Below are 27915 nucleotides of genomic sequence, written 5' to 3' on the forward strand. Positions count from 1 at the left end.
AAAGCTAACCATACTATAGTCATTCCTTTTTATTATTTCTCTTCAATAATATGTAGTGAGTTCAAACTGGAAGAATAAGCAAGTGAACATCTGGAATTAGCAAAGCAATCTGTCTACCTGTGTGAGGGAGGAGGGGATTTCCTTTTTTGGTTAAATATTAATCTCAAATGGAAAAGGTTCTTTATACCATTTAATTCTACAAATGCTCACAGATGCCCATTTCAAGAGCTCAGAGACAGGTACCATCCAAGGTCAAACTGATTTCACTAAGTAGTTATATTTGGCACAGATGAAAGCTCACCAGTTTTGTCAGCTGTCAAAGAAAATGCAACCACCTTGCCAACTTCAGGAAAGCTGCCATAAGCACCTTGCAAAACCCGAAGGCTCAGCTAGGCAGAAAAAAGGAAACAGATGTAACAGATGGCTGGTTGGATCTCCTGGTTAGTTCTCTTCTATTATGATATAAAAGTGCCTTTGGGTATTCAGACCACAAAGAGAGATTGTTTCAGGCAAAAGTAGACATAGTTTTAAAAGTTGCATGCCCACTAAATATTCCTTGTGAAGTAAACCAGAAACAATTAAATCAAAAGCAGGATGTTCTATCATTCAATCTCAATACTTATAAGGAAAGGAAACAGAAGCATTCACCTTTGAACACTGAATGTGTTCTTCACATACGTTTGTCATTTTCTGTTTTTAGAAAGCTCCATTTTTTGATCAACAAATGCCTAAATTATTCTGATAAAACTTTCAGTTCCCAGTTCATTCCATCATGCCCCCTTACTTGATATAAAGTTCAGAATTTAGGGAGAAATTGAGAAGTGCTTCACAAATAAGGATTACAGTAAAACATTGAATTAACAAACCATTGGAAGGGAAGAAATATTCATTAAGCCAAAAGTCTGCTAAATCCTGATTTACATTACTGCAGACATTTAGATCATTTAATTACATAATTGACATATTTATATTATTTGAGTCAGGTACATAACGATGTAAATTGATGTACAGTAGATTTCATAAGAATGTCAATTAAGAAATGATGCAGATGGTATCAATTGTTGAATGATGCAGATGGTATCAATTGTTGCTTCAGAAATAGTGGACTTTGTCTTTTGTTTGGAAGGAAAGTAACTAAGATGCCAATGTCAGGATACCTTTTTATGGCACATAATAGAAGCAGATTAGAAGTTTTTCCCTTCCTGGTGCTGCAATAGAATAAAAAAGATGGCATCTTCACAGCATGCTGAAATGTCCATAGCACTCAATAGACAGATAGTGATATCTTTGGTGGCAAACCATTTACTGCATTGCCATAAGAGAATCAAGAAGATGCTATGGTTGTGCCAGTGCTAGCCTCCACCACCCTCTCAACCCTGTCTAACAGTGACATGGTTATAGAACAAATATCTCTGCACACTATCTCCCAGGTCTTATAATCTTTGGTTAGTTGAGAAAGAATCAGAATATTTTAATTCAATCATGTGACGTTTAGAAGCAAGTATTATAATATCATAATTGTACTTTCTCAGAATCTTAAAAGCATTTTATCCTCAAATTTTCCCCACCTTCTTTAGTGTACATGAAACTGCCTCTGCTTATTAGTACAGGACTCTTTTAAGATTTCTTTACCATTTAAATTCCATTAGGGTAAATTATTGGCCACTATGCTAATGTAAATGTGAGAAAGACATATTTCATGCCCTCTGTGTCATCAGCCAAATCTCAATGGGACTTCAAGCAGGATTGCTTGTGTGAGTAACTCCTCATCAGTGTAAGAGGGTCATAATTTTAAAATGTAGCTACTGTTTATAAAGATTTATCATCACGCCAAGAAAATACACATTCTGTTAAAGTCCTAAGCAGCCATTTATTCCCAAAACCAAATCTTCTTTTCAAGCTCTCCCACTTCTCTTTCATAAAACTTTAGACCAAATGAATGGAGCTACTCTAGAAGCATATACATGTTTTATGTTAAACACAAATCAGCGCAGCTTGAAGAATCTGCACTCTTTCAATTACTTACCCAAACTGAATTGAAAAATATCTATTTTTGACATATTTAAAAAATATGTTTCTATGTAATATTAGCACACTACAATTTGTGCAGGTTTTGGAAAGCGTACAGTAGTTCTCATTTAATAACAGTAATTCGAATCAGAATTTCTATCACTAAAACAATGAGTTTGGAAAGCATGGCATTATATAACTTCCCCACTTAGCTACATAAATTCTGGTACTTATGGTTGTCATTATTAAGCAAATTGCTATGGGTCATTAAGCGAAGATGTCACATAATCACCATTTTCAACTTCTTTCTGGCTTATACATTGACTTTGCTTGTAGGAAAGCGGTAAAGAAGACTGCAAATGGAAATCACATGATTGTGGGATGCTGTGACTCTCATAAGTCTAAGGGCTGGTCATATATTCCATTCATTTAGCATCATTTTAAGTTCCAACAGTCACTGGAAGAGAGATCATTAAGCAAAGGCCACTTGTACATTTTCACATTTCAACATAGATTCTTACAAGCCTTCAGTACAATCCTATAAATCCAACATAGTTGGTAAACAACAGTAATCCATAGCATACTTCTCTGCAACATTATTATTTCACATCATAACTTTTTCTGGTAGCCTGGAGATTGGACTTTTCTAGAGATGATTATATCCCTTTTATGCTTTTAACGATATTCAGTTCCATTGGGAGAAAAAAGACAATTTAATAATGTTTTCTTGGTAAGATGCTACACGTTTTAAAAGATTCTCAAGTGAAGAAAGTTATTTTATACTACTGTTATACGGATAGGATTTTAATGTGAAAAAATAATAGCATAAACCAAGCCACATGAGGCCCCGGTAGTAATGCAGACCATATATATCTGCTGGAAGTATGATTATGCTGCTGTCATTCCTTAAGGCTTGCAGGGCTTTTAGTTCCTCTTTGTGCAAGTTGTTTTTGGGTGCTTTGCTTGTGCATAGGATGTTAGTGACTTGGTGTCTTATTCTATTAGCTTCATCTGTATTTAATTTAGTTAGGCTGGATTCCACTCCACATATGATGGATTCTGTGGGGATTTTTTTGGGTGCTATAGCATAATTGAATCCTTTGGTTAGGACATCTGTTTCTGTTTTGGTAAGTTCTCTGTTGGAAACATTATATACTAATTGTTTCAGGTGTTGTTGTGAGTTGTTGGGGGCTTTCTTGTCATGTTCTAATTTCTTTAGTTTCTTCAGGAGTTTGTCATTTTTGTAAGTGGTTTCACTTTCAGCTCTCCAAGTTGTAAGTTGTTTTATCTTGTCCCAAAGTAGAGGATTAGGGTTATAACCTAACCCTGTATATGTATATGTATATTTGTGTGTGTGTGTGTGTGTGTGTGTGTGTGTGTGTGTGTGTGTGTGTGTGTGTGTGTATTCTTAAGTTTTCACAGGTACTTACATGTATGGTATTCAGCTTTGTTCGGGTATTTTCCCAAGTCATTATAGTTATGCTTTTAAAGTTGTAGCAATGTTTCGGCAGAATCTCATCTGCCATCATCAGGCTTCTGTATTGTGTTCGTCTGTGAGTAAAACTTTCACAGCAGTTTCAGTTTTAAATTTGGGGCTAGCCTACTGCTGTGCCAGAATGGTTTTTTCTTCATCCTGATTGGTTGGGAGTCTTGGTCTGTGTTTATTGGTCTTGGAGTTTGCTGTGTTCTGCTTGATTGGTGTTTCTAATATCTTCTGTCTGTTTTGTGGCTTTTTTTGTCTTGATTGGCTGCAACATTGTGTTCCTGTATTTTAGTGCTTTTAGTGCAGCTTGGCTCCGAGTAAATGGATGGCTATCATTTATTAGGAAGCTAGGTTTCATCTGGGTGCCTGGTTGGGGTGTGTTTGAGCTGGAGGTATCAGGGGAGATCTGTTTGTGCCCAGGTGTTTGCCTGGCTTGTGGTGTGATTTTTTTTTGTTTGTGAGTGCAGGCTTCCAAATAATTGACAGTCTGGTGGAATCATCTCTTCTATTCATGCTTTCAGGTATTTTTTCAATCTCTATGGCTTCTCTGATAATTCTGTGGCTGGGGTTTTCTATAGTGGCTAGGGTTTTGGTGCCATTGAAGTCGATGCTATATATAGATATAGATATAGATATAGATTAGATATAGATATAGATATAGATATAGATATAGATATAGATATAGATATAGATATAGATATAGATATAGATATAGATATAGATATAGATATAGATATAGATAGATATAGATAGATATCATATATGGCATAAGACATTTCCTCTTCACTCAGTTAGCCCAGGAAAGCCAAAAAGCTAGGCATTCATGGTATAACCCTAATCAAATATTGAAATACATCAGCAACAATAGCAGCTCATTTTTAAAGAAATCTATTATTTTTTTGAAAGATGTTGTACTTCTAGCCTGTGCTTTATCACACAAACTTTAGAATACTAAGCTCAGTATTGTGGCTTAAAGTTCATAATGTTCATGAATGGTGTGCTTTCCCACTAGCAGTCCCAAAGGTGCTTTTTCAAGAGGCAGCTGGACTTTCTGGTTTTTTTTTTCTTTGAAGACATTTAGCTTCTTATCCAAAAAGCTTCTTCAGATCTGACTGGATGGTGGGGAATGGAAGGATTTTTATGTATACATATGATATAAATCTTTGTCATCTTTGGGACAGCCATGACCTGGATGACTGAGAATCTCCATAGACATTTCCCACTAGCAGAATATTTACCATTTCTTCACCTCTGTGCTCCTCCCAGATGTCAGCCGGTGTATAGTAGTCTGTTCAGAGGTCCTTCAAAGGAAAAGTTCACAATTAATTCCAAGGGTTTGCTGAAAGCAGTTCACTACTGAAAAGTTTCCTGACCATTTTGGATGGGTTGAGAATGTTCTTCTTCTACTAGAGAAAGCCCCTTCTACTCAAACAATGGAAATTTGAGGTCTTATGTACTTTGGTAGTTTTTTTTTCATGGCTATCCAATGAGCTGCAAAGGGAAGCAAGGAGGAACAAAAACGAGGAAGAAGTGTTAACAAGGAAAAGAATATTTCTTGTTGACAATTATTTTTCACTGGAAAGTTTGAGGCAAATCTTAAGTCTTCCTAAAATGTAACCATGTCACTAGCTCTCAAAGTGCTGATTAAATCTTAAACCTGAATGTTCAAATTCTATTACGGACATTATTTTAACTTTTAATCCACAGTGAGAATTTATCTTGCTTTGTATTATCTCAGATCATATAGCTCTTATCCTTTAAAAGTATCAGCATGGATGTTTTCTATTTTTACCTGTGCATTTAAATTTAATGACTACAATATTGGGGGGGGGGGGTGTTGTTCTTTCATATTAAGTGTCCTGTTATTCAGTATTTTATTCTCATTAGGATCATGCTTGTCACATGTTTTTGCCAGAGACATTCATCACCAAGGTCAAAGGTGAATTTCATGATCTATTACGCTCCAAAGAGCCTAATGAAAAGTCACATAATTATCCAATTTTAAGAGAAGAATGCAAAAGAAGAAGAGGGCGATGACACTTACTATAATTTAAATTGTTTTGTTTCCCTGAAGCAAAATTCAGTATCTGATTGACAGGACATAATGATAATTCCTATTGATATGCTGATGTTAATTGTGTGGAGATATATAATAGGCCTTTTTATTCCTGCAGTAAAATGTCTGCTCTTAACCTGCACCTGAACCTGATTTTTGATTCAGTCAGAGGATGAGGCAAAGATACAGATAAGTGAGCACGAGTGGATTTTCAGTCTTGTGTGGCAGAATGAAAATTGGAATCTTCAGATTCTATTAAGGGAACAATTCTGTCCTTGTTCGCACTTTTCTAAATTATGCTATATAGGATACTAAGTCACAGTGTGCGGGAGTTTCCACAGAGGGAAATTACCATGACTTTACTAGGGCTTGAAATGGTGTAGGTAGTTTTCTTCAGTGGAAAGTTTGGCATCAAGCAGTTTATAGTTTATATATAAATTATATTAAAACCACTGTGCCTAAAGAGACTGCAGGCCATTTATGAGTATCTCCATAAAGAAGGGGAGGAACAACAAGAAAAAAAACAACTACAGAAGAACCCAAAATGAAACAGACTAAAGCTGCAAATAATTACCTAACTTATGGAAGTATATAGTCCTAAATAGGGTTTGCCCATGTGATAGTAGGATATATTTAGAAAAATACTGTTCTTTAGTGCCCGAAGATGTTCCATACCGCTTTATTTTCTTAAATATCAAATGCATTAGGAATTAATGTAAATCCTGTTATGTCAATTCTTTGTGCATTTACATATTGTTTCACTCCATCAGATTTAAGTCTCAGAAAAATACATGATTTGGAGTTTTTCCCAGTCTATGCTATTTAGTGTGCAACTTGTATAACTACCAATTTTTAAATCTTTTTTTAACTATCCTTATAAATTTTCCATACAACTTTTCTTAATATTCTTTTTAATTAAATGAAATTGGTTCTAATGTATGGCAAGTATCCCAGTTGTATACTGCTTTATTTTTTCCTGAATAATATTGAGTATGTTTTTTTTTTCCAGACTGGCAGATTTTATTTGTGGTTGTCATCCATGCTGTGGGAATATTTTCTTGGATGAATCAGAATAAAAAAAGGCACAAATGGCAGCTTTCTTTTAAACTCCTCATAAGTACACTTGCATGCATTGAAGCCCTGTGGAAGCTTTTGATCTGGGCTATAAACCATAAGTAGTAACAGGGTCACAGTTGTTGCATCACTGACCATCTATGTCATTCCATTAATTCTTATATCAAGGTTGATGCAGAAAGTTTTCAAGTCAGTGGGCATGTTGCCTTTTGGATAGCTTATAATGATAGCACCAGAAAAGTATTGGGATTGTCACAGAAAAAAAATGTGAATGGAAATAATAGGAAGATTTGTGCCGAAGTTTAAAAATAAATGACTGTAGATTCTATCTACAAAAATGGATGGACTTTCTTAAATTTAAAGAGCATTGTCTTGTTTTTTAGAGTTAAATTTCAAGTAAACTTGAATTTAGATTTCATTTAAGTTATACATAGAGAAGGATTTTTTCAGGGATATTCAAACAATCAGAGTTGAATTGCTTATCAGATCTGGTCTGCATAGATCTGGACAGCAATCAAGTAAAGTAATGATTATAACCAAAGAGTTAATATTTTTCTACTATGCTGTGGTTTTCCAATGAAGATCTGATAGCAATATTTCTTCTCTCCTTCCATGGATTAACTCTAAAAATTCAGAACTATATTTTGTTGTGAGAGAAGTGTGAGTAATCCTGTTAGGCTAAAAATACAGTATAGGTAGTTCTTGACTTATAAACATTTGTTTAGTGACTGTTTGAAGTTACACCCTTTCCTGTCTCATGCACAGAGGTGGATTTGTAGCTGTGCAGATGCAGATAGATAAATTCCACAAAACATCATAACAAAGTACATTTATTGGTACATCAGGTATCTTCATAACTCACATTTGTGATGAAGTTCTTCTATAATGACCAATCCTTTGTATATCAGCCTTGCAGGTAAAAGATAGTTATCTCCTAACCCATCTCATAGTGGTAGAAAAAGACTGTATCAGTTAGTGAGTCCAGACAAGAATGAGGAAAATCTCCCCCAACACATCAAGGATCAATTTAGTGACCAATCAGGATTATAGATGTGGCCACGTGACATGAACTACATTTCCCAGGATACCTTTAACTATATTTACCATGATGCATTCCCTTAAGGGGACAGCTCATAATTCCTAAGTAACCATCCAATTCCCATAGACTTGCTATGACAGCACACTCCCCGCCTGGAACTGTAAATTCCACTATTAAAGGAAGGGAAAAAAATTAATTATAAACTAAGATAAGCAGTAAACATTAATGCTAACTGAATAGCATATAACTATATAACTAAGATAAACAGCTATATAACTAAGAAAAAAACAGTCAACATCAATAAAGCATCAAAAAAAGCAAAACATGCAAAGCTTGAGGTTCAATCTTCAAGTTCGGCCTCTTGGTGCAAGTCTGCTGGTCACCTCTGGTAGCCTTTTAGGATGTACAGGTACTCTTGGCGGCAAAGGTGAAAGTCTGCTGGTCACCTCTGGTGTCCTTTTAGGGTGTACAGGTACTCTTGGTGCAAAGGTGAGGATCTGGTGGTCATTTCTGGTGGCCTTTTAGGGTTGACAGGTAGTCTTGGAGGCAAATGTGAAAGTCTGGTGGTCGCTTCTGGTGGCCTTTTAGGATTGGAATGGTACTCTTGCTTCCACGGTGTCAAAGGGCGTCAGAAATGTTGGGAAGCTGTTGGAAAGGGTGTTGCGGAGGCATATGCATGTGTAGCGTGTCTTAGTGAATGTCTGGTGGTTGCTGGTGGCCGTTTAGGGTGTCCTAGTGAACGTGTACTGATCGGCGGCGGCCTTTTAGGCTGGAACGTCATTCTTATTTTCAATGGTGCTAAAGGGCATCAGAAGGCTGTTGGATTGGATGGTGCTAAGACATTTGCCTGGGTTGGAGTCTGCATCTGAGTGTCACTGACAATTCCTACGATCCTCCATCCTAGTGGAGATTTGATGGCCACTGGGCCATCTACGGGGCCACCGACTGATTCAGAGAAGAGAAAGGCGCATGAGGCATTATTCCCCAGCAAGAATAGGATATCAGCCTCTGGATCTAGAGCAGGAAAGTGATGAGCCAGGTGCTATAGGTGAGGCATGCTATTTATGACCTCAGGTGTCGCAATCTGACTGTGGTCATTTGGTACCCCATCGCATTCAAACACGGGCAGCAGTGGGAACCAGGAACTTCCATCCAATGACTCTATGCAGAGTCCAGTAGCTCTCCTCCCTGCCGTGCTTCTTGGTCCATGGCATGTTGATACAGTGAAGGGAAGTTTGGCCTGTTGCACCACAAAGAGGTCGAAGAATACGAGTCTGGCCAGGGTGCAGGTGCTTTGAGTGTCTATCCGCACATACATTTTCACGGCAGCTTTAGGATGTCCTTCAGGGTACACTTTGGCTAAGCAGATGGGAAGACATGAACAAGGGTGTGGTGAGTCAGTGCAGTGCTGTGCAGTTGACACTCATGCTTGGTGTTGGTTGTGGTTTGTCAGTCTGCCGAGGAGCCCTGCATGCTTCTGTGTTACATTGCGGCTCCTTGTCCAAAGGAGGGTTACAAGGTATCTGCCGTGGTGGCTCGACGTCTGGATGCAGCATGGTTGGGTGCTGGTCACTTTTGCAGATGTGACATTGCACTCTGGTTGTGCAGTATTTGGGCGAATTTTTGGATTAGCAACACTTGTAGCAGTATTGGTACTCCCTTAGTAACTCTTTTCGTTGGGTCAGTGATTTTGCTGCAAACTCAGTGTAGCTATTCAGTGAGTGATGAGTGGGTGCATAGGACAAAACTGGTTTCTCGTTGAAGTAGTAGATCTAAATTGGGTTGTATCTGCTGAGGTCTCTCCCCAATTGTGTGTGGATGAGGAGTCGATCTTGGTGTTATGTGTTGACGTTTGGTGATGATCTGTAGAGATGTGCAGTAGAGGCTGGAGAGGTCCAGAGTTGGGGTAGCGGTCCCTGTTAGGTTGGTAAACTCTGCGTCTGAGGTGAAGGTTTCTGAAGCTGTTGCAGGACTTTGTTTTCCGGAAGACAAATTCTTGGAGAAAGGCAAAGGGTGGGTCTTGTCTACGGTTTGTGGCCAGAAAGATGTCGGACAAAACAATCCATCGTTCTAATATTTCTTTTGGGAGTTTAGTGATGGTTGCTTCTTGCATTATGAAGAGATCAAGGCAAGCCAGTCCTGGTAAGTCAGAACATTCTTTGGCTGTTCGCAGCTCCATAAGGATGTTGGAAAAGTCCTCTAGTTTTTGGGTTTCGTGGATGGCGATTCACGGGAAACTGTAAAGTCGTTCTAGGAGCGAGTATTCCATCAATGTGTCTTTGCCATATTTCCGGTTCAAAGCATCCCACGCTCGTTTTAGAGCGGTGTCTGGGTCATTAAGTAAGCTTGTGTAAATGTTTTTCACTTTTTCCTTTGTTGGGGAGACGACGGGCAGCGAAGGAAGAAAAAAGTCGGAGGAGACGCCGCTGCCGCTGCCGCTGCTACCGCCTCGCTCCGAAGAGAGAGGGAGGAAAGCTCCAACTGTGGCTTTTTCCCTCGGACTGCTGAGTGAGAATCCGACTTTTCCCAGGAGCTACCCAGCCCAGAGAACGATCACCTTTGGAGCCGGTGAGAGCCCAGAGAACGATCATCTTTGGAGTTGGTGAGATTCATCCCATCCTTACAGGGCGGTAAGCACCGGGAGCTGTGAGTCTGTCTCCAGAAGTTTGCAGCCAGGGTGTGAAGCAGACTGCCTCCTCCCTGCCGCCCCCATTTCCCTCTTCCCTCTCTTCTCCCCACCAAATTGCTAATCCGGACTCCAGGAGTGATAGAAACAGAGGTATATTGAAGCCGTAAAAATATAAACTGTTTGAATCTACCAGTGCAAGACGTGCCTCTTTCTCTTAAAAGCAACAAACTTTGAAAGTGTATTCAGTTAACTAGGAGGGGCCCTGAAATCTCATTCATCAAGGGAAAACAAAAACAAATAGTTTCCTGTGAGCTGTTCAATCTGTCTCTGCTGAATCAAAATCTGCTTGCAAAAAAAAAAAAAAAAAAAAAGGAAAGAAGAATAGCTGGTTTTCCTCTGTTCTTAGAAGCGAAGCCCTTTCCTTCACTCGGTCAAAAACCCTTGGAACTTCCTGTTTACAGAGTAATAGCGATCTGCTATTCAAAGAGCGATAAATCCCTCTCATCCAGCTGCCAGTAAAACAATTAACCCGTTCCTTGCAGACTCTTAATACTACCTCATTATCTCAAAACTTACAACTTTTCTACCTCATCACCTATATCAACGATTAGATAATCAATTTCTACAAAATATTTTATTAATGGTTTAATTGATTTATTGTTTTTAATTGATTAGTGTGATTAGAGTGTTTAGTGCAAATAGTGTGATTACTGACTAGTTTAAAAGATCAAAATTCATGTAATTTAATTGAATAGCAAAATCATTGATTTAGTGAATTTAAATCAACAGTGTGATTAATGATTAGTGTAATTAATTGATTAGTGATTAGAGTAATTAATTGATCAGGCTGATTGTTGCTCAGGAATATTATCTGACTTGAGAGATTACTGCAATTGATTGTTTGATGTAATATTGGCTATATAGATTACCCAAAATTGTTCCTTTAATTAATTCAATCAACGTACTATTTTTAACAACCCTACCATGCCAAAAAGAAAATCGTGCGCCTATCCACAACCTAAAGAGAAGATAATCCCCACCAATGAACCACAAGACTCCTGCACATGCCTTAAATGCTACAAAAATCTAAAGGACAATGAAAACTCCATCAAATGTTCTCTGTGTAAAAAATACACTCATCATGACTGCTTGGGATTACCTGAGCAAATGATTCAATACCTAGAATCATCCAATGAGTTTCCATATTTCTGCAAATCATGCAGACCCAAACTGGATCTGTCTGTAAGAGTTGATACCATCGAAACCATTGAAACATCCCCTACCATCGAAACCATTAAAACATCCCTCAACACCATAGTAGCATCCCTGGACGCCGTAAAAGAAAGAATATCCAACCTTGAAAAAAAAGACACAACGCAAAAAACCTGAACATCCAATAGATACAAACCACATCTCTACCCAACAACCACAATCCAATCCAAAACCCAATCCACAAATAAACACAACCCAGACAAATATTGACATCCCAATCCTCATCAAAGAAGCTGTTGAGCGTGAACGGAAACGTCCAAACGCCATCTTATTTGGTCTAGAAGACATCAATGTCAATGATGACATCACAACTGTCCTAAACATCATCAGAGATTATCAAGCATCAACCATCTCCGCTGATGAAATACTTGACATTTCCCGCATCGACTGAGAGCTCAAAAATAGAGACGGCTCTGTGGCCCCACGCTTGTGCAGGGTCATTTGCAAAAATGAATCAAGCAAACGTAAATTCATTTATACTATAAACTCACTCGCCAAAACCAACACCAACCATAAGAACCTCCGTTGCCGCCCTGACCTAACCATACAGCAACGTGCCCGCTCCCGTGTACTCCGCATCGAACTCAAAAACCGTCTAGACAATGGAGAGAAGGACCTGTACATTGACTACCATGCTGACTGTATCAAAAGTAAGCCACGCAACCCAATACTCAGCTTTACCCTCAACCACAACCCTACCTCAACCGATCCACCATCACACAAGACTAGGCACGCACGCCCCCAACTACCTCAATTCCAACTACTGCCGGCCTCAAATGCAAACTACTCAATGCAAGAAGCCTCGTGAATAAAATACCTGAATTTCTCATCCTCCTAAATATGGCTAACTTCGACATTATATTTGTCTGTGAAACATGGCTCAATGCATCTCTCCCTGACTCCATTACCACAGTAAGAGACTATCATGTTTACCGATCAGATCGTGAAAATCGTCGAGGAGGTGGTGTTGCTATATTCTATAAAAAATCCTTACATCTAAAAAATATCCAAGTTACCCAGGAGCTTGCCCTTCCTGAAACCATCATCTGTGAACTATCCTTAAATATCACAATTCGATTCTTACTATGTTACAGAGCACCTGATTATGACATCGAACATGTAAACAAGCTAAATACATTACTAACATGGGCTGCATCCTGCCCATACCCTTTTATCCTTCTTGGTGATTTCAATCTACCTCATATTGACTGGACCCTAAATGACTGTACAACTGAAATCATACACACAACCTTCTATAATGCTATTACAAATCTGGGACTGGAACAACTAGTAACCAACAACACTAGACTAAACAACTGCCTCGATCTCATCTTCTGCAATAGTTTGAATTTAATTTACGGAATACAAACTAAAGAACCCTTTTCCAGTAGTGACCACAATATGATTGACTTTTGTCTCAACATACGCCCACACAAAAATCATCACAATGACGTAATCCCCAATTGTAACTTCAAAAAAGGCAACTATGATCTTATAGACAACGATCTCTCATCCCTTGATTGGCAATCTCTATTCACTGGATGCAATACTGTTGAAGACCATTACAACATATTTTTACTTGAAGTCAAAAGAGTCATCAAACTATATGTTCCAACAACAACTCCCAAAACAAAACAAAAAAGCAGATTACCCATATCAATAAGGAAACTTCAATCCAAAAAGAGATCACTCTGGCGGAAAAACAAATCTGGTCACGTTGCCAATTTCAAAAACCGATACAAAAATTTATGCCACCAGATAAAGACCGAATGCACCAATTATCACATTAAACAAGAGGAAAACCTTCTAAGCACCAATTCCACCCGTGCTTTTTACAATTTTGTAAACAACAAACTAAAAGACTCAAGGTCCATCCCTCCCTTGATAGGACCTGATGGTAAAGACTGCAACGACGACACCATTAAATCCAACATCTTTAACACATTCTTGGCTCAGTATTTGTAAACAGCAATGGATCATGCCCAGTATTTCCTAGCCGTACCACAGATAACAACAATGATCTAATACATATCGATTTCACAGAAGACAATGTTGAAAAATCACTACGCAATCTAAAACCATCTCTATCTATTGGACCGGATGGAATATGTGCCTACTTCTTAAGAAAGCTATCCACTGCCATAGCCAAACCTCTAAGCATAATCTTTGAAAAATCTTTCAGAACCAGCTCCTTGCCTAACCTATGGTCACAAGCCACAGTCATCCCCATCTTCAAAAAGGGAGACCCAAGCCTAGTTGAAAATTACAGGCCAATCTCCTTATGCTGCGTCACCTGTAAAGTCATGGAATCAATTATTAACCAATCCATTATCCTCCACTTAGAGAAAAACAACCTACTCTCCAATAAACAATTTGGTTTCAGAAAAAAACTATCCTGTAATCTGCAACTCTTACACTGCAAAAACATATGGACGACACAACTCGACCAGGGCAAAGCAATAGACGCAATCTACATAGACTTCTGTAAAGCCTTTGATTCAGTGGTACACGACAAACTACTCCTAAAAATAAAATCCTATGGTATCTCTGGACAACTGCATCACTGGATAGAAGCATTCCTGTCAAACAGACAACAAATGGTCAAAATCGGGAGCGTCCTATCAAATCCAGTACCTGTCAATAGTGGTGTCCCCCAGGGCAGTGTTCTAGGACCAACTCTCTTCATACTCTACATAAATGACCTCTGCGATCATATTAAGAGCAATTGCGTTCTTTTCGCTGATGATGTAAAGCTGTTCAATACCACAGACAATACTGCTACCCTTCAAAAAGATCTCGACTATGTATCTGAATGGTCAAACAAATGGCAACTTCAAATCTCAACAAATAAATGCTCTGTCTTACATATTGGCAAAAAAATCAGAAAATAAAATACAAGCTGAATAGTCAAGAACTTGTTGATGACCCAAGCTCTGTAAAGGACCTTGGAATACTCACCTCTAATTATCTAAGTGCTAGAGCCCACTGCAACTACATAGCCAAAAGGCATTAAGAGTTGTTAACCTAATCCTACGTAGCTTTTTCTCTGGTAATATCACACTACTAACCAGAGCATACAAAACATTTGCTAGACCAATACTCGAATACAGCTCATCAGTCTGGAACCCTCATTACGTATCTGATATTAGCACAATCGAAAGTCCAGAAATATTTCACAAGGAGAGTTCTCCACTCTTCTACTCGTTGTAGAATACCTTATGCCACCAGACTTGAAATTCTAGAACTAGAAAACCTTGAATTACGCCGTCTTCGGTCTGACTTAAGCATGGTATATAAAATCATACATTGCAATGTCCTACCTGTCAATGAATACTTCAGCTTCAACCATAACAACACAAGAGCACACAATAGATACAAACTCAAAGTAAACCGCACCAAACTTGATTGCAGGAAATACGACTTCAGCAACAGAGTGGTCAACGTCTGGAATACTCTACCCGACTCTGTAGTCTCTTCCCCAAACCCCAAAAACTTTAACCTTAGACTGTCTACTATTGACCTCACCCCCTTCCTAAGAGGTCTGTAGGGGGCGTGCATAAGCGCACCAACGTGCCTACCGTCCCTGTCCTATTGTTTCTCTTATTCTTTTATTTTTCTTATATGTACCCATTTCATGTATTCACAACTATGTATACGCTTATACTTATTATCTTGTAAACAATTGGCAAATCAAATAAATAAATAAATAAATAAATAAATAAATAAAATATAGCTAGACCGTGGTCCTAGCCATGCCAACAGAAATTTAAGTTCCGGGAAGCAGTTGTTCGCTTTGGGCGGTGCTCATGAAAATAGACTTCCATAGTAGGTATTCTCTGCCTGGGTTGTCGTTGAATTTGTACACACCGCTGGCTGCTAAGTCTAACCTTCCACACCTTAGTGACAGTTCTCTGTTACTTCTCTGTGAGGGCAAGTCATCTCTTTGTATAACATCATCGTAGGCGTGGTGTTCTGGCTCAAGGGCATGTGTTGTGGACGGTACATGGTTCGCCAGAGAGTACTTTATGAGGTCGGTATCCACATATGTACGTAGTACCTTTTGAGGTTGGGTGTAGGTTCCACGCTGTGTGTCAGAGTTGTTTAGCGCTTGTGGTGAGAACTCTTTAGCCTGAGGATTGTGTGTGGCAATTGTGATTGGTTGTAGGTCAACTTGTTGAGAACTTATTGTGAGCACTGGTGGGCTAATTTGCTCACCTGGCAGGCCATGAGAACTTGGAGTGGGGTTGCTGGTGCTGGGAAGAGAATCTTGGACCTTATTACGTACAACATCAGTTGGGTAAGGTTTGCTGTTGGAAGGAAGTGAATCTCGTACTTTAGGTCGTACGAGGTCAGTTACAGAACTGACGTTTAGAGTCTGTGGTTGAGATTCTTCCCTGTGCTTCCCTAGTTGTGGGAGACTGCTAGGCAACTGAGGCGGTTCCATTTGCTCATTTCGAAGCAAGTGCTGCTCATCCACGTAGACCTTGACCCGTGTATCTGGGCTCTTTTCTCCCAACTCTTCAATGTTGAATTAGAGGGAGGTGTTGTCAGCCATCTTCCACCATGCTGCCGCCTGTGCCGTCTTTGTTGCTGAGTCTTTTCGCCATTCAGCCAACTCCAATTTGGCCTGGGCTGTGGCCTGAGCTTTGGACATTTCTGCCTGTTGAGTGGCCTGGGCTTTGGCCATTTCTGCCTATTGAGTGGCCTGGGCTTTGGTCATTTCTGCCTGTTGAGCCGCTATTTCTGCCTTCTGCCGTGTCACCTCCTTGGTGGCGTGTAGCTCTGCATCTGCTACTGCAGCTTCTACTTCGACTTCTGCAGCCCGTTCGGCCTAACTTGATGCTTTGGAGGCCTGAGATGCTCCACTACGATGGGAGGATGCTCTGGAAAGATGGTGAAAGCCGGCAGCAGAGAATTGGCGCGAGACACTAGAACCTGCTTGCGATCTAGCCAATTTGGGATGGAGGGAGGAGGCTTTCTTAGAATGGTTGGAAGAAGACACATGTGATCAAGAAGCTATATCGGATGTGACCTGCTCTCTTGACACTACTTCCTGCTGAAGCGCGTTGTGGAGCGCTGCCTGGAGGGCTGTCTTGCTTTCCTTGACACAGTCTTCACGTTCCTTGTGAAACTCCTCGAAGTATTGGATGTGTGTTAGGAGTTTGGGGTCACCCAGTCTTGACTGGATGGACTTGAGGTTGTTTTCGCTGCGTCTCCACTGTGCGAAAAGGGCATCTAGATCATCTAGCAATGTATGGAGTTTCTCAGGGGGCAGCTTATGTATGGGGGCATCACAGATCTTCTCAAGCTTCACCCATGAGTCTGTGTAGTGGCGATATTGCTGCTGCCAATCGTTCTTCAAATGTTCTTCCATGGATTTGGTAAGCTTCTTACTCTTTCTGAAGTGGTAGGTTTTCGGAGGTATCGTGGTTTCTCCATAGGGTTGGACATCTAAAGGCGGTTGTTGGGAACCAGGCTCCAAGTTTACAACAAGGGTGGGTGGAGGATTCAGGTCTTCTGTTACATCAGAGACATCTGTCATGGCTGAGGAAGTTGCCATGCTTCAAATTGGCAAAGGGAGAATTTGGAAAAATTTAGTGGTTTTTCATGCAATTCCTTTTTTTTTTTTTTTTTTTTGTACTAGGGTGCGCTGCAAGCAGGTAGCAGAAAATAGAATTGCTGCTGGATTTAATGCTTGAGCACGTAGGTGGCACTGCAGAGTCTGGGCGATGGTAGCACAGCACACAGAATGGCTGCTTCTAGGGTGCATTGTGAGCTTGCGACAGAAGGGGGCACTAGAGGTTGTGTCACAAAGTCTGAAGACTAGAGGGCTGAATGCAGAAATACGTGTTGCATAGTCTGAAGACTTGAGGGCAGAATGCAGAAATATGCCTGTAAGGGTTGCTTGCTTCACAAGGTGGCAGCAGAGGGTCAGTAAAATGCCCATGTTAGGTTGCAGATACTCTCGGGACCTTTGAATTAAGTTGATTAAATGGTGCACAATAGTTTCAAAAAGGGATTGTCATTGGATAATCACTCTGGTCAAATTGAATAAATTGTCCACAATAGTTTCAAAGGGGGTTATCATTGGAGAAACACTCTGGTCAATATTTGAGAAACTGTGTAAAAAAAATCAAAGTTTGGGAAATTTCTTCTTGACTACCAGATGGGGCTGTAGGCTAATTTACCGAGATGTGGTGTTTAGGAGAGGGGTGGTTGGGTCTCAAAGGTATTTAATCCTACTCGATGGAAGAGAACTTAATCAAACAAGTACAACAGTTCAAAGGGTTATTTGCAGTCTTAGTTATGCTTGAAATTTTCCTAGCATAAAAATAAGATGGATAAACTGTATGCTTCGTGAGGGAAGGGAAATTGCTTTTGTTCACATAGCTTACTTGCTGGAACTGTGATTTATAGCCCCAATAAAACTGTCCAGAGAAGGTTTTATAGCCTGCATTGTAAATGGCAGGAGGCCTCGTGGCAAAAGCTGGCTAAGATAGAGGAAAACACATCCTTTGTCTTTACTCCAGGGCACAAGCTAGTTTGGTAAATTAGTTTTCGTAGAGTTAGCTCAGGGAGAGATGAATTAAAGGAAGCTGCTTGTCTGTCCTTTGAATGATGGGAAGTTTGCTTTCTCTCTTGTTATTTAAAATGAGTCTTTGAAAGAGCAGGAAGAGAAGTTGAGCAGAGAAGAGGGGGGTGGGTGGCATGTGGGGAACTCCAGCCCCTCCCACCATGTAAACAGCATGTAAAGAGTTCCGACGCTCACAAAGAGAGATAATGGGAATGCAGGTTTAGATTAACATTGCATATTCACTCCTGGCTTCAATATTACGTTGCTTTATCACAAACCCAAAATTAACAAATTTATTCTGATGGGTTAGGATTCATCTTTTACTTTCCTGTCTCATGCACAGAGGTGGATTTGTAGCTGTGCAGATGCAGATAGATAAATTCCACAAAACATCCATAACAAAGTACATTTATTGGTACATCAGGTATCTTCATAACTCACATTTGTGATGAAGTTCTTCTATAATGACCAATCCTTTGTATATCAGCTTTGCAGGTAAAAGATGGTTATCTCCTAACCCATCTCGTAGCGGTAGAAAAAGGCTGTATCAATTAGTGAGTCCAGACAAGAATGATGAATACCTCCCCCAACCCACCAAGGGTCAATTTAGTGACCAATCAGGATTACAGATGTGGCCACATGACATGAACTACATTTCCCAGGATACCTTTAACTACATTTACCATGATGCATTCCCTTAAGGGGACAGCTCATAATTCCTAAGTAACTATCCAATTCCCATAGATTGGCTGGGACAGTGACTTTTTTAGTAAAAAGTGAAAAGTTTTTCACATAACTGTTGCAGCATCCCCATGGTAAGATTATCAAAATTCAGACACTTGGCAACTGGCTCACATTTATGACAGTTGCAGTGCCCAGGTCACATGGTCATCTTTTGTGACCTTCTGACAAACAAAGTCAATGAGGAAGGCAGATTCACTTCACATCCATGATACTAATTTAACAACTGCAGTGATTCAGTTAACAACTGTGGCAAAAAAGTTTGTAAAATGAGACAAAACTCACTTAAAACTGTCTTGCTTAGCAACAGCAACTTTGTGTTCAATTGTTCTCGTAAGTTGTGAACTACTGGTATACCTTGAGATTTATGCATGATTATTTCTTATGTGTGAGAGAAACTATCAATGGTATAATACTTCAACATTCTAAAAATTCTTTTCATTAGTCTTTTTTTTATCTGTAAGAAATGTCTATTTTGAATCAATTTTTTTGAATATAACATCTGAAAATTTCAAAATGCTTAGTTGGTACAACTGGTAATGTGGAAGGCTCTGATTATGATACTTTAGAAATCTGGTGAATAACTCATCATTACACTGAATCATAAAACTCTCCAATAAACCTATAGCTGCATAATCTATTGTAGTATATTCAACTCAATGATGCAGTTAGATCGTTTTACAGCTTTGATTTAATAGTCTGATTTTCCCCTCTCCAATTTTAGACAGCCATACTTTGTACAAGAGAACAAGGACCATTTTCTTTCAGAAAACTGTATCTTTTAAATGATACAATCAATATCTTAACTGTAAATCCAACTGCCACATCACTAATCTAGCAAAAAATGAGGCTTTTGGACCAGTTGCTTTGGTGGATCTCACTATTTGCATGTGCTAAGACTCCAAACATTTTTAAAATAGAAAGATATTATTAGCTATATACTCTGAATCTTAAATTATTTTGAAAGACAACTGAAGATACCAAACATTCATGCATGTTTTTACTATTAGAAAAGCAGTGTTTTATGTTCATTAAAATACTTAGCTAGGAAACCAGCTAGTTTTCTTGATTTAGCTCCCAAACACTTCTACAGTGTAAGCATCCCTGTTAGTTTCCACGGTAACTCTTGAACCAAAATCTCTGATATTAGATTTTTGTCTTTTTTAATTACACAGATTTAGCATACTAGTGAGAAACATGATGGCACAACAACATTCTTATTTTCACAGGCCACAAAATGCTCATAAAGCAAATCCTACAGCAGATAAATGAATCAAGCTTCATCAGCAAATTGAACAGGAAAATAAAAACCCTTTCATATCAAAGTATTCTAATAAAAACCCTTTAATCACTCCCCTGAAACATTAAGAGTTTGAAGATTTCTTCCATTTCCACCTGTCTTTTGTTACACATGTTAAGTAACATGTTTTTGTTATATTTACATTACCAAGTATAACTTTAAAAAAAATTAGGATACATGACTGTTATTTAAGTCCTTGCTACTATACATTTCATCTGTTTATTATACATGTTAAACTAGTTTTAGTGATATGAGCAACCCTGCTAAGAAAAGAAGGAAAAATGTAAATCATGTATGTGAAATGGGCAGCTATGTAAGTCAAATAAATAAATAAATAAAAATTAAAAAGAAAGGATGCTACAGTGGAAATTTAAATTTTTACAGCCAGGAGCTGTAAAAAGAAACAAACCAGGAATGTTGTAATATTCAAAGTATAAGTAGCTTTCTATTTTTAAAACAGGAAAGGGGAAGAGACGGGAGGGGAAGAGAAGTTGAGAAGAAAGGAGAGGAAGGAGGAGAGAAGAAGGGAAGGGAAGAGGCGGAAGGGACAAGATGTTGGAGGGGAGGGGGGAGGAGAGGAGAACACAATTGGCATCATAAAGAAACATGCAGGACTTGTCATGGAATAATTTAAACAAAAGATTGTTTATAATCAACAGCTCCAAAGTGTTCATAATATATATTTTTTATCCTCATATAATCCAAAGATTGATAATTTCCAAACGGTTTTTGGCCAAATAGTATTGAGATCTGATTCCTAGGGTTTTTTTTTAGATCAGCCAAGGTTGGCAAGGTGTTGCATTTAGCTGGATTTATTGTTTAGGACTTGCATTAAATGAAATATTTAAAACTAGAGAAGAAAATGTGGCTCTTTCCAAATAACAACTGGGGTGAGGCTTAATTTTACAGTACCACAATACAAATTCCAGTCTGACTTTCTTACCTAAAATATACGTATAATGCTAATGAAAGGCATGACTCTTTTTGCAGGACAGACATATTTATTTTATCCTAGCTAATAATGGTGTAATGAGTATGTTTTTTAAAATTTTTATTGGTTTTTAAAACAGACATAAACAAACAAAACATAAAAACATCAGGCCATCTTCCATATATGTACATACAGTGTGCCGGTTGGTTTACAAATTGTTTTGTGCTTCCATTTCGTAGCCTTCAATTACAATTACATTGTATATGATCTCGTATTTTCAATCCAATATTAAATACATTGGTATCATTATTAATCAATCATTTGACTATACTTTTATTCATTCATGCTTTAGGAAATAATCATATTTTACTTAATTTGTTTTGTGACAATTCATATTATCATCCCAAATCTATCCTAAAATCATTTTGTAGATATAATAAGAAAAGAATACATCTTTATATATTTAGTATTTTCTAAAAGTCTACATATTTTGTTACTATACTTTATTGTCTAACCATTGATAGAAAAGATCCCAAACTTTATAAAATTGTTTATCATCCTGTTCTCTAATTTCAAATGTCAATCTGCTCATTTCAGCACATTCCAAGATTTTTTAATAATTTCCTCCTGTGATGGTATTTTTCTCATTTTTCCAGTTTTTAGCAAATACAATCCTAGCCGCAGTTAATACATTTACAATCAGGTATTTCAAGTCTTTACTATATATTTCAGGTAAAATTCCCAATAAAAATATCTCTGGTTTCAAATTTACATGTTTTTTTGTCATTTTTTCCAACCACGTGTGGATTTTAGTCCAGTATTTTTTAGCATCCGCACAAGTCCACCACACATGGTAATATGAGCCAGGTGTCTGATGACATTTCCAACATTTTTCGGATTTATTCTTGAACATTCTTGCTATTCTTGTCAGGGAGAAAATGCCACCTGTAAAGCATCTTATACAAATTTTCTTTATATGCTGTTGACATTGTCATTTTATAATTTTGAGACCACAATTTTTGCCATTTCTCTAGATCAATCCCATATCCAAAATTCCCCCAAGCAATCATTGTTTCTTTAACTTGTTCTTCTTCTAGTTTAATTTCTAATAAATATCCATACAATTTTTTAATCACCTTTTCATCAGTACCTGTCAAAATCTTATCTAAATCAGTCAGTTTATCATAGAAACCTTCTGTTTTAGAATCTTTATCATACCTTGAATGTATTTGCGTGTATGAAAACCAATTCATCTTTATACCTTGTTCCTCTAGTTGTTGTATAGATTTAAGTTCACCCTTTTCATTCAATATTTCACCATATCTAACTGTTTGTTCCTTTTTATATATTATAGCAGGGGTCCTCAACCACCGGGCCACAGACCGGTACCGGTCCGTGGAGCACTCTTTACCGGGCCGCAAAGAAATTTTTTTAAAAAAAATGGCGGCTTTCTTCGCCTTCAGTGAATGCTGCTGGGATCAGGGATCAAGGACACAAATGAAAGAAGGGGAGGAGGAAGCAACCAAAGCCTGTCCTGCTCTCCGGCTCAGCGGCTTCGGTTTCCTCCCGCCTCGTTCCTCTCTCAGTCGCTCTCTCATTCCTCCACCAGCCCAGGAAGAAACTGCTTCAAAGAAGCCGGGGGTGGCTTTTCCTGTCACCGCAGCTCCTCCAGCGCCCGTTCACCCCACCCCACCCACCCACGCGCGGTTCAATCCAGTGCTCCGTTCTGCCTGCCTGCCTGCCTTCGTTTCTGGTTGATTCGGAGCAGCTTCGCTGAGAATAATAACTATTCGCCTCTTTTTATCAGCGAAGCTGCTCCAGCAAACAACCAGAAACGCAGGCAGGCAGGCAGGCAGGCAGGCAGAAACAGAGCACTGGATTAAACCCATGACGCCGCATGGTGGGGTGGGGGTGAACGGGTGCTTCGGAGGAGGTGCGGTGACAGGAAAAGCCACCACCCCCAGCTTCTTTGAAGCAGTTTCTTCCTGGGCTGGATGTTAGAGGTCCATCGTAGCTCTGAATGATCCCTAAACAAGGACTACAGGAGCTTCCTAGGGAAAACACACTGACTAAATGCTCCTCATTCAATTCCTGTTTTCACCAAACAGAGATAAGAGAAACATCTGCACACAGCTGGGCAAGACCTAGAACTAGAGAGACTGCAGTCAGGTGTCTTTAATGCTAGTTGTAGGGTAAATATAAAGTTTTGGGAATGGAAAATACAATCTCTCCCCCCCCCTCGCCGCTGGTCCTTGAAAAAGTGTTTCTGCTTGAAACTGGTCCCTGGTACAAAAAAGGTTGGGGACCACTGTTCTAAAGTACCCCTGTATTTTAGTTCCTTTATACCATAGAAAAGCATGCCACCCCAACAACAGATCATGTCCTTCTAATGCCACCCCAACAACAAATCATGTCCTTCTAATGTCAACAATCTAGTATTTCTTAATGTTATCCATTCCTTAACCCACATCAAATTTGTAGATTGGTAATACAACTCCCAATTAGGCAAACCAAATCCTCCTCTTATTCTAGCATCTTGCAAAAGTTTTAACTTTATTCTTGCTTTCTTACCTTGCCATATATATTTCAACACAATTTTATTTAAATCTTCAAAGTAGTCTTTTCCAAGCCTAATTGGAATTGTTTGAAACAAATATAAAATTCTGGGTAATATATTTATCTTGATTGTTGATATTCTCCCTATTAATGACAGTTGTAAATTTTCCCATTTTGCCAAATCTAGCGCTATCTGCTGTTTAAGTTTGATATAATTATTCTCTTTTAGTGTACTGCATCTTGCTGTCAAGTATATCCTCAAGTACTTGATCTTATTCGTGACCTGAATTTTCAATAGGTCTACCAGTTCTTCCTTTTGTCTTGATAGCATATCCTTTGTCAAGATCTTTGTTTTATCTTTATTTATTTTCAAACCAGCCACTTTTCCATATGTCTCTATCTATTCTATCAATTTTGATACTGTTTCTAGTGGGTCTTCTAAAATAAAAACCAGATCATCTGCAAATGCTTGCAACTTAAATTCTTCCTTTTTAATTTTCATCCCTTTTATATTCTTTTCATCTCTAATATTTCTATTTAGCACTTCCAAAGTTAACACAAACAACAGAGGTGATAGTGGGCACCCTTGTCTTGTTCCTTTTCTTATATCAATAGAGTCTGTCAGTTCTCCCTCTATCATTACCTTTGCCGTTTGCTTATGATATATAGCTTCTATTGCTTGAATAAATTGTTTACCAAAGCCCATCTGTTCCAACATGAATCACCAATTCACATTATCAAATGCTTTCTGTGCATCTAGAAATATCAAAGCCATTTGTTTTTCAGGGTGTGCCTCCTAGTATTCTAAAGTGTCCAATATTACTCTCATATTGTCTTTAATTTGTCTCTTTGGCAGAAATCCATTTTGATCAGGATGGATAAAATTGTTTAAGTATTTTTTAAGTCTTTCTGCCAATATTGAAGCAAAAATTTTATAATCTGCGTTTAGTAAGGAAATAGGTCTATAGTTCTTGATTTGTAATGGATCGGCCTTCTCTTTTGGGACAAGTGTAATATAAGCTTCTGACCATGATTTAGGTATCCTCTTCTTTAACATAACTTCATTCATAACTTCTAGCAATGGAAGGTTCAACGATCCTTGTAGTGTTTTATAAAATTCTGCCGGAATTCCATCTGGGCCTGGTGCCTTTCCATTATTTTGCTTCTTGAGTGCTTCAGTTAACTCCATCATCGTTATATTGCTTTCTAACATTGTTTCAATCTCTTTAGGTATCTGGGGTAAATTAGCATTCTGCTAATACTGTTTAACTCTTTCCTCATCAATATTCTCTTGTGTGTATAGTTTCCCATAATAGTCTCGTATGATTTCCTTCTTCTCTTTACTACCATAGCAAACTTGGCCTTGGTCATCTATTAATTGCAATATTTTCCTTGATTCTTTCTCCTTTCTCAATTTATATGCTAACCATCTACCTGGTTTATTTGCATTTTCAACATAATTCTGTTTAGCACCTCTAATTTTCTGTGCTAATTCTTCTTTTTCTATTAGACCCATTTTATATTTGGTTATATCCATTTTTAACTTAATGTCCTTTTTCTGTGGCATTTTCTGTAGCTCTTTTTCAAGTCCTTTATACTCATCCTCTAATGCCTTAGAGGCTAGTCTTTTCATGGTATTTCTTTTCCTTGTATAGTCTATTATCAAGCCTCTGGCATATGCCTTCATTGTATCCCATACATTTTGGATTGATGTATCTTCTTTTTGTTTTCTCTAAAGAAAAAAGCCAGTTCTTTCTCCATCCACTGTGTGAAGTCTTTTTCCTTTAAAATAGTATTATTTAGCATCCATCTAGATCTTCTTCTTTGTCCTTTCCATTTAATTGTCATTGGATTGTGATCTGCCCAAGTACTTGTTTCAATATTTATTTCTTGAATATTAGTTAACAATTCTGTTGACATCCATATCATATCTATTCTGGACCATGATAAATGTCTATTTGAGTAGAAGGTGTATTGTTTAGTTTTAGCATTTCTTTCTCTCCATGTATCTTTTAAGTTTATTTCATCTACCATATTAAAAAAAGATTTAGGGAGAGTCTTTCTGTTTTGCTTTATTGTTTTCTGTGCTGTATAGTCCAGTTTGTTGTCTACAATTCCATTAAAATCTCCCATCATAACTATATTAGCATAGTCCAATTCAATTATTTTAATATGTAATTTTTTTATAAAATTCTTCTTGTTTGTCATTCGGGGCATAGATTGCAATCAGGAATTTTTTTGGTATTATTATCCATTATTTCCACCGTTAGTATTCTTCTGTCGTCATCAGTATAAATCAATTCGCTGGAATGGTCTCTTTAATATATAAAACCATTCCTCTTTTCTTACACTGTGTCAAGGAGGTAAATATTTTCCCTAGTTTTGGCTGTATCAACAATTGTTCATATTGCTTTTTAATATGTACTTCTTGTAGGTAGATTATATCAAATTTTAATTTCTCTAATTTATGGAAAGTTTTCCTTCTTTTAACGGCTGAATTAAGTCCATTTATATTAATTGTAATCAATTTTTTCTCTTCCATAGTTATATTTTATAATTAGGTTTGGCAGCTCTTGTGGATCTTGGTTCACGTTGTCCTTTGGCTTCCTCCTTTCCACCTACTGCACCTTCCTCTTTTTCAGTCGTCATTTGGCAGTCCTCTTGGAATTCAATTAGTGAAATTATTTTTTCTGCCTCTTCCTCTTTCCCTCTGAAAAATTCTGTATAAAATGATTCAGCTTTCTCAATTGAATCAATTCTGCATCTCTGTTCTTGCCATGTGAACATTAAACCTTCTGGAATCAACCATCTATAATTCACCTCTTTTTTAAGTAGCAATTTGGTCAAGAATTGGTATTCTCTTCTCATCTCTCTCACTCTTCTGGGTACTTGTTTCAAAACCACAATCTCCTTATCTTTATATTTCAATGTTTTCTCTCTTGCCACTTGCAATATTTGTGTTTTAATGGCTTTCTTTGTAAATCTGATGTGAACTTCTCTTGGTAGGCTATTTCTCATTGCGTATCTCGATAAACCTCATCTATTCCATCCATCATCTTCAGTTATTTCCAAAGCTTTCTTCAATTTTTAGTAGTCTCTCATCATACTTCATCATCATTTGTTGGATGTTCTCAACTTTTTCATCAGTTTTCCCTGTTCTTTGTTCAATGTTTTCTGTTCTTAGTTCGATGTTCTCTATTCTCTTTTCAATATTCTCTGATCTTGTTTGAATGTTTTGAATTCCTTGCATAATCATCTGCAGGGTCACTTTTTCTTTTTCTTGTTCTTTCTCTTGCCTTAACATTGTCTGTATTGAACGTTGTCCTCCAGATGGTGGAGAGGAGGAAGTAGAAGTTGATGAATCAGTAACTGTTAATTTCCTACTCATTTTAAACAATTCAAAATCTTCAGGTTCTTCTAGACCTTAATCCAATTGTGAAGTAACCAATTGTGATTCCAAATAAAAATAGTAGGAAAAAAGAAACCAAATAGTAATAATAATAAAAAAAAGAAAAAAGAATTTCTTCAGGTTCTTGTATACAAGGGGTCTCAAATTTGCGGCCTGCGGGACAATTGCGGCCCACAGGACGATATCCTGTGGCCCCCACCATGATATGAAAGTATAATATTAGTGCGGCCCGCAGGGGGAATGGACCTCTGAAGGAAGTCCCGCCCGCCGTTCCTCGTCATGGCTGACATTCAGGCCTGGCAAGTCCGAGCAGCCAGCACATAGAACAGGGCGGTGCCGGATGTTGGAGAAGCAGAGCGGAGCTGGAGATCATTAGCCACCTCTTTCGCAGCACAAGAAGCCTCCCCCAACTGGCCAGCTGCTCTCCTCCTTCTCTGCCTGTTTGTTCTGTATGGCCGAGGAGGAGGAGACCAGCCGGCTGGTTGGGGGAAGCTTTCTGTGCCGAAAGAGGCAGCTACTAATCTCCGGCTTTGCTCCGCTTCTCCAATGGTCTGGCTTCCCCTCTTGCTCCTCACAGTTGCCCTGAGCTGGTGCGGTTCTTTACTTGGGCAGCCAGACGCCCGCAGCAGCGCCCGCAGCAGCAACAGGCAGTTCCGCCCGGGCTCTGCTCAGGTGTCCGGCTGGGGCTGTCAGGAGTTGCTACTGCGGCTCCAGTCCCGCGTTGCCTTGGGAAGGGAAAGGCAAAACCAGGAGCTGCTGACAAGTAGAAGCTGAGCAGAAATGACGTTTGCAGTGCCACTGTGGAATCCCTTATGCGGCCCAGCCTCACCCAGACTCTGCC

The sequence above is a fragment of the Notechis scutatus genome, chromosome Z, assembly GCF_049901735.1.
Source record: "Notechis scutatus isolate UNSWTSFEM ecotype Mainland chromosome Z, rNotScu1.2, whole genome shotgun sequence".
In the NCBI taxonomy this organism is placed as follows: Eukaryota; Metazoa; Chordata; class Lepidosauria; order Squamata; family Elapidae; genus Notechis; species Notechis scutatus.